Here is a 7537-nt window from a genome sequence, read left to right on the forward strand (position 1 = left end):
TTATCATTGGCTCCTCATTCTGCCCCACAAATGTCAACCACATTCAGAGGGACTAGTTTGATCCCGTGCTCGTTCATTCCCAGTCCAGTCGGAGTTGGTGAGCTCTCATTAGTTCAGGCACATTGTCTCAGTGGGTGAACCCCTCATGGTCTTGACTTCCTTGCTCATACTCTCCCTCCTTCTGCTCTTTAATTGGACCTTGGGAGCTCAGTCCAATGTTCCAATGTGGGTCTCTGTCTCTGTTTCCATCTGTTATTGGACAAAGGTTCTATGGTGATATTTAAGATAATCATCAGTCTGACCACAGGGCAAGGCCAGTTCAGGCACCCTCTCCTCTATTGCTTAGGGTCTTAGCTGGGGTCATTCTTGTGGAATCCTGGGAATTTTTCTAGAGCCAGGTTTCTTGCTAACCCCAAAATGGGACCCTCAATCAAGATATCTCCTTCCTTGCTCTCATCTCTGTCCTTCCTCCATCTCAACTATCCCATTCCCTCAAGCTCTCCCCAACCCTCACGTTCTCTACTCCTTTTCCCCTTCTCCCCTTACTTCTACCCCCTGCCCCCAAGCTCCCAAATTTTGTCAGGTGATCTTGTCTGTTTCCGATTTCCAGGTGGATCTATATATGTTTTCCTTTGAGTTTATCTTATTACTTAGCTTCTCTAGGATCATGAACTATAGGCTCAATGTCCTTTGTTTATGGCTAGTATCCACTAAAGAGTGAGTACATACCATATTCATATATTTGGGTCTGGGTTAATCCACTCAGGATAGTGTTTTCTAATCCCAACCATTTGCAAGCAAAATTCAAGATGTCATTGTTTTTCACAACTGAGTAGTAATCTAGTGTGTAGATGTGCCACATTTTCTTTATCCATTCTTCCATTGAGGGGCATCTAGGTTGTTTCCTTGTTCTGGCTATTACAAATAATGCTGCTATGAACATAGTTGAACAAATGCTTTTGTAGTATGAATCAGCATCTTTGGGGTGTATTCCCAAGAGTGGTATTGCTGGATCCTGAGGTAGGTTGACTCCCAATTTTCTGAAAAACCTCCACACTAATATCCAAAGTGGCTGCACAAGTTTGCATTCCCACCAGCAATGGATGAATGTTCCCCTTATTCCACATCCTCTCTAGCATAAGATATCCTTAGTGTTTTTTATCTTAGTCAGTCTGATAGTCTTTTTCTGTAGCTTTGGAGCCTGTCCTGGAACTAACTCTTTTAGACGAGGCTGGTCTCTAATTCACAGAGAACCACCTGCCTATGCCTTTAAGTGGTGCGGGAGAATTATCTGTATTCTGTCAATCATATTTTAATAAAACGCTGATTGGCCAGGCAGGCAGTATAGGCAGGAAAGCCAGACAGGAAGTAGGGGTGGAGCAAAGAGACTGGGAGTATTCTGGAAGCAGAAGCTCTCTCTCAGCCACTCCTGCGCAGATCACTGAAGAAGCAACATGTAAGCTGCCCCCGCTGGAAAAGGTACTGAGCCATTATGGCTAACATAGATGAGAATAATGGGTTAATATAAGTTATAAGAGTTAACAAGAAGCCTGACCTAATGAGCCAATCAGTTTATAACCTTATGGAGTCCTGTGTGTAATTTCTCTTTGGGATTTGCCGGCTGTTGGGGTACCGGGCGGGACGGAAACCCCAACAAGCTGGCCCTCATGCTACATTTAAGTGCTGAGAATAAAGGCATGCACAACCACCACTAGACCACCTCTAGCTATTCTTAACATTGAACAATTATTTCATCATTCAGATTTAACATATCTTTCTTCACTTCTCTGTGTTCTTACGTTGCTTCCTTTTGAGTCAAATTACACAGACTGACTAAGAAAGTGTTCCTTAATCTGGTCCTCTATGTAACTGAAGAGGGTGAGACTCAGAGAAGTAATAGATAAATATGAGAAGGAGCTGGAAGGATGGTTAGGAGACCTGCTCCTCTTGCAGAGGACCCTGGTTCCTCACCCAGCACTCACATCTAGGACTCATGACTGCCTGTAGCTCTAGCTCCCTGTGGTCAGTGCCCTCTTCTTGTCTGTTTGGGGGCCTGGACTAATGTGGCACACACTCATAGAGACACATACATAAAATAAATTTTATATTTGAAAAACAAGCTATTTAATAATCTGTATCACAATACAATACACATCACTTACTTAAATAATTTGTATATACACTGCAACCAAGCAAAATATAAAAGTTACACATCATTGTAAAGTAAAGCCATGAGGATTGCAAAAGGTTACAGTTTAGTCAGATATGACAGAGCAGTCTTTTTAAAATAGGGCATAAACCCACCTCTAGCAATTCAATACTTTCATGATCAATGATTATATCAATAAGTATTTTTCAGAATGGGTATATCATATTCTTAGAACCATGTCAATATCTTATTGTGTGGATCTAATTTAAGAAATCAGGTTGTGAATCCTTCATTTAAATAGAAGAATCAGATCCTTTTACAGCCCATTGATGACAAACAGCTGGAAAGTGTTGTGGAGAGCAACTAGGCAATAACAAAGGGCAGCTGCTAATACATCTCAGTCTGTTTCGGTCACACTACTTATTAATTTTGTAAAATCCACATTTTTAAAATCATCATAGAAACTATAGATGAATAAAATAAAATAAAATAAAACTTCACTGTGTAATCCTTATCCAGTTTTTCCCATATGGACAATCTTCATTGCTACAGAGAACCTTCATGAATATAAGACCACAGAAACATTCCAGTCCTTTTAAGTTCTGTGACTAGTACATTGGGATTCCAGGAAGTGGATGTAGTTCTTACCTTTTTCACAATTCTGTAAAACATTTTTTGCAGACAACGAGGCGGCGATGTCCGCGAGCCAGGCGAGCGCCGCGGCGGTAGCGGCGGGGCCTCGCGCGTGGCTGGGCGGCCTGGGCTGCGGCCTCCCCGCGGGTCCCTGGAAGCAGGCGCGCTCGGAGGGCGCGGGAGCAGTGGCGGAGGCCTCGGCGCGTCCTTCTGTCCCGCAGCCTGAGCCCGGGCGACAGGAGGGCTTCGGCTGCCCGAGGATGGGAATTCTCTTCACCCGGATCTGGAGGCTGTTCAATCACCAGGAGCACAAAGTCATCATTGTTGAACTGGATAATGCGGGGAAAACCACCATCCTTTACCAGTTTTCCATGAATGAAGTTGTACATACATCCCCCACAATAGGAAGTAATGTGGAAGAGATCGTGGTTAATAACACCCGTTTCCTGATGTGGGACACTGGTGGTCAAGAGTCTCTTCGTTCTTCCTGGAACACTTACTATACTAACACTGAGTTTGTAATAGTTGTTGTGGACAGCACGGACAGAGAGAGGATCTCTGTAACTAGAGAAGAGCTCTACAAAATGCTGGCCCATGAGGACCTAAGAAAAGCTGGATTGCTGATTTTTGCCAATAAACAAGATGTTAAAGAATGCATGACAGTAGCAGAGATCTCGCAGTTTTTGAAGCTGACGTCTATAAAAGACCACCAGTGGCACATCCAAGCGTGCTGCGCTCTGACTGGCGAGGGATTATGCCAAGGTCTTGAGTGGATGATGTCACGGCTGAAGATCAGATGATCTCTACTGAGCTTTTCTCACGGACTCTGCATCCACAAAGTGCTGGACTTTACCTGAGAGCTGAAAAAACAAAAACGGTTCAGATATATTTATAATAAACTGATTTTAAAAAGTTTTCTATAAGAAGAAAAATTATTTGAAAACAAGGATGAAATATCACTACCCAGTTTGCTCTCAATTCCTTCCAAAATGCTTCAAAGCTGTGACTGATTTTCTCTTGATGGATCCTCCCAGGATATGAGTAGCTGTGACGAGTAAGAGGAAGACGGTTGAATTATAGAGCTTTATTGTCAGTGTGACTTGCCCTCCCCACCCCAAGTTGAATGTTCCCTTCTCATTACATTGAATCAACTACAAATCAGCACAGATACTGTTTCCAGTTTTAAAAAACATATTATGGAAAGTATTTTGCTTAAAGTTGAATATGTATTGTGTATATACCTCAAGTTCAGTTTAATGGCTTTGATTTGTGTTTTGAAGCAAATAACACAACTAATAACCTTAGTTAGTACCCCAGTGTCGTCTTGTAGTGAGCGCTCTGTTCTTTGTCCTGTCCTAACAAGCCAGCCCTGACCTACAAAAAAAAAAAAAAAACAAAAAAAAACCATTTTCTGCAGATGAAAACACACAGACACTTTGGAGAACCCCAAATCACAACATAGCTAAACTAACATTTAGCAAGTACAGCATTAGGTACAAGATATGGATTTCTTTGGCTAACATGACTAAATCACTATGAAGTTGATAAAATTGACCAATTTCATCTGTGTGCTTCCAGTCTTGGTAACAGTAAAACCAAATTTATAAAAAATAATTATGACCATTTTCTCTGTGCTGGAGACATGGTTCAGTAATAGAGAGTACTAACTTGTCTTCCAGAAAACTCATGTTTAATTCCTAGCAACCACACTTTGGTTGAGAGCAACCATTCCAACTACAGTCAGTCACAGGGTATTTAATGACTTTTTCTACCCTTTACAGGAACCAGGCATGGTTAAGCTACAAGGACATAATGCAGGTAAATTATTCATACACAAAAATATAGGAATTAAAAACTCCCTTGAAAAGAGAGGAAAATTGGAGAATAAGGTTTCTTTTATCACCAGTTTTTCTAAGAACTCTCTCTCTCTCTCTCTCTCAGGTCAAGGCTGTGGCCACAAGGAAGATTGTGTGAGAATAATCCCATGCCTAACCTGCTCTGTGAGAATTTTGTATTACCCAAAATATTGCAGAACTGAGAACTCATTCACACTCGTTGAACAGAAAAATAAAGGAGATAGTTTCTCAATTTCTCCCACTGAGCATGCCAACACTCAGGCATAAGTCCATCCCTGCAAATCAACACAACAGGGCTAAAAGTTGCATAACCAAGGGCCAGAAATTTTTGAATATTTGCCACCACAGATTCGTCTGATAAATAGATACTTATCATTAGAGAAAAAGCACAATCAGTTTAATAGAAGAAAACAAAACAGAGCATCAGAAGGAGGACACTCTGAGCAGCTCTCAGCTCAGGGGGAGTTCTGTAGAAAAGCTTGGAGTTCTGGAGGTAGAGGACATGTTGGTGGTGCTTGTGGAGAAGAAGTACCATGTAGCCACTGGCCGCTCCCATGGCTCCCTGAAACACAGCATCTCTCAGGACCATAAATGAAAGAACAGTCCATTTTGTATTCTTACTTTCTTGCATAAAATAACAATAGTCATCTTTATTCTTACGCTGTGATATATTCATGCTTATACTTGTGATGGAGTGGATTAGGTTCATACCTATTAAAGCATTGAGTATCCAAAAGAATGAAAAGAATGGAAGGATGTGCCATGCAGACTTTGGTATGAGCCTCCTCCACCCAGATGTTCTGGGACTGATGATGATGGCCTGGACCACAGTGAGGAGACCGCTGGTGCAGATGGAGACCCCACGGGCCACCCTTGACAGGTAAATGAGAATCTTGCATCCTCTGTCATCTAGGAAGTTTCTTAACCCAAAATCTGCCATTGTCTTTGGCAATCCTTTTGCAAGAAGGATTATAATGTTTGTGAAAGCCAAGTAGATGAGAATAAGGTGTACGGGTTTCTTCTCAGGCCCTCCAAACCAACTGAACATATAATTCACAGAAACATAAATGTTTCCCAGAGTTCCAAACACAGTCATGAAGAAGAAAACTATTTGCTTAATAAATTTTGAAAGCATTTCTTCCTTCCTGGGTAGAAAATCTTGTATTCAGGATACATAAAGTTTTCCAGGAAGGCATCAGTAATGCTAGACATTTATCTGAAAAACATTTTGCCTTAACGTCATTTTCTGATATATAAGAGTCAGAGATGGACACATGTGCTGCTGTGGACTGGATCCCTGAGCTCCTCTTCATGTGGACTCTGAGTTATGTGTGTGCTCTGACAGGTGAGCTTGGTACCTGGAATGAAACCCTAAAGTTTTAAAGGAGATATGGTTGAGCTCAATATTAGCAAATATGACTTCTGAAAATGTGTATTTGTGTGTGTGCCTGTTTGTCAGTCTGTCTGTGTACATGAGCGGATTAACAAGTTAACTCTCAACACAACTGAATTGTACTGCAAATTTCCCCAACCAAACTTTTTCTTTTTCTTTCTCTCCACTGAATTTCCAAAGGCATAGGTCCCTTTCATATTTGTATCTTAATTACTGTAACAATGTCTAGATTTGCATTTGGCTTCAAAGATTTCTACATCCTAATATTTTTAAAGTTTGTATATTGACCTATGATTTCACTCAATATGAATATTTACTAGTCTTTTTTAAAACGTCGTTTTCGATGTCAAGTTCAATCGCACAACTTCTTTAGATAGAGCCCTACAGTTAAAACTGAATTATTTAAATATAACCTGAAATTTTTCATCTAACTGCCAAGCTGCAGATAGGGGTGGTGTCTAGCAGAACTTTTTGTTGCTTCCTACTACAGAGGATAGCAGAGAACTGTGATCCCAGCGGATGACTCAGGGCATCTGTGCCCCACTGAGTTACCTCAGGACTTCTAAGGGAACATGGAACAGCTATGAACCAGGGATACTGATGAGGTAAACCTAAATGGGATTAATGAGGGAGTATATACTGCCATGAGATGAGTGCGGGTTTTGAGTCATGACTCCTCAATGTCAACTACACGTAGCACAGTAAGTTGGGGCAAATGGTGTGAGCAGGCGTTCCACTATCTAAGAGTTCATGGTGCCATTTCCTTCTGTGGGGTCTTTTGAGCAGCAATTATGTCAGTTGGTATTGCAGCCTGCTTTTCCTCCAACCTGTTTGTCAGGCAGGATGCTTTTTTATATACCAGTCCGAACTGATTCCAGAACTTGAATCTGGGTAGGATGTTATTCCTCAAGTTCTGGAGATACATTTTCGTTTCTCAGCAATTTGTGCTTAGCTTTGTGCACATTTTCTAGGATAAGAGAAATCTGAATATTACAGTAGTTGCATGTTTTTTTTATGTTCTGAGTACTTGCAATGCCTCTGTTCACTGCCCTCATTCCTGTTAAATTCACAAAATCGTTTTAAATATTTATGTCCTGATGTCATATGAATAACCTCATGGTTTGAAATGACAGTTATTGCTGTCAATTGTTCCTATAAAAAAGAGTTAATTATTGCCTGTGTAAATGAGTCTTAGAAACCCTGATACCATCTAAATAGCTGTACAAATGAAATATGATTCTGATAGTAATAGAAAGCACGTAGTATAGACCCGAAAATGTGGACCCATTTTTACCTTGTCTGACAGGCAGAGAGTTGGAGGTTGTTTAAATGATTGACAAATTTTTCTGTACGTCTCTACTTATGATGTGATTGTTTTATTTTTTTAAGTAATTTTATTAAACTATAAAAGTTTCCATTTACGCCCCTCTTCCCAACACCCTCCCACTCCCCCTACTCCCTCTCCTCCTCCCTCTTAGTCCCTAAGGGCAGTCAGGGTTTCCTGCC

At 41.0% G+C, this 7537-nt stretch overlaps 2 pseudogenes; one reads left to right on the forward strand and one right to left on the reverse strand.

Annotated features, from left to right (window-relative positions):
- The first annotated feature begins 2972 nt into the window (after positions 1–2972).
- LOC146891964 (ADP-ribosylation factor-like protein 5A pseudogene) lies at positions 2973–3694 on the forward strand (annotated as a pseudogene).
- Positions 3695–4866: 1172 nt separating this feature from the next.
- On the reverse strand, positions 4867–5797 carry LOC125396275 (vomeronasal type-1 receptor 4-like; annotated as a pseudogene).
- Between the last annotated feature and the right edge of the window lie 1740 nt (positions 5798–7537).

The sequence above is a fragment of the Myodes glareolus genome, chromosome 14, assembly GCF_982192425.1.
Source record: "Myodes glareolus chromosome 14, mMyoGla1.1, whole genome shotgun sequence".
In the NCBI taxonomy this organism is placed as follows: Eukaryota; Metazoa; Chordata; class Mammalia; order Rodentia; family Cricetidae; genus Myodes; species Myodes glareolus.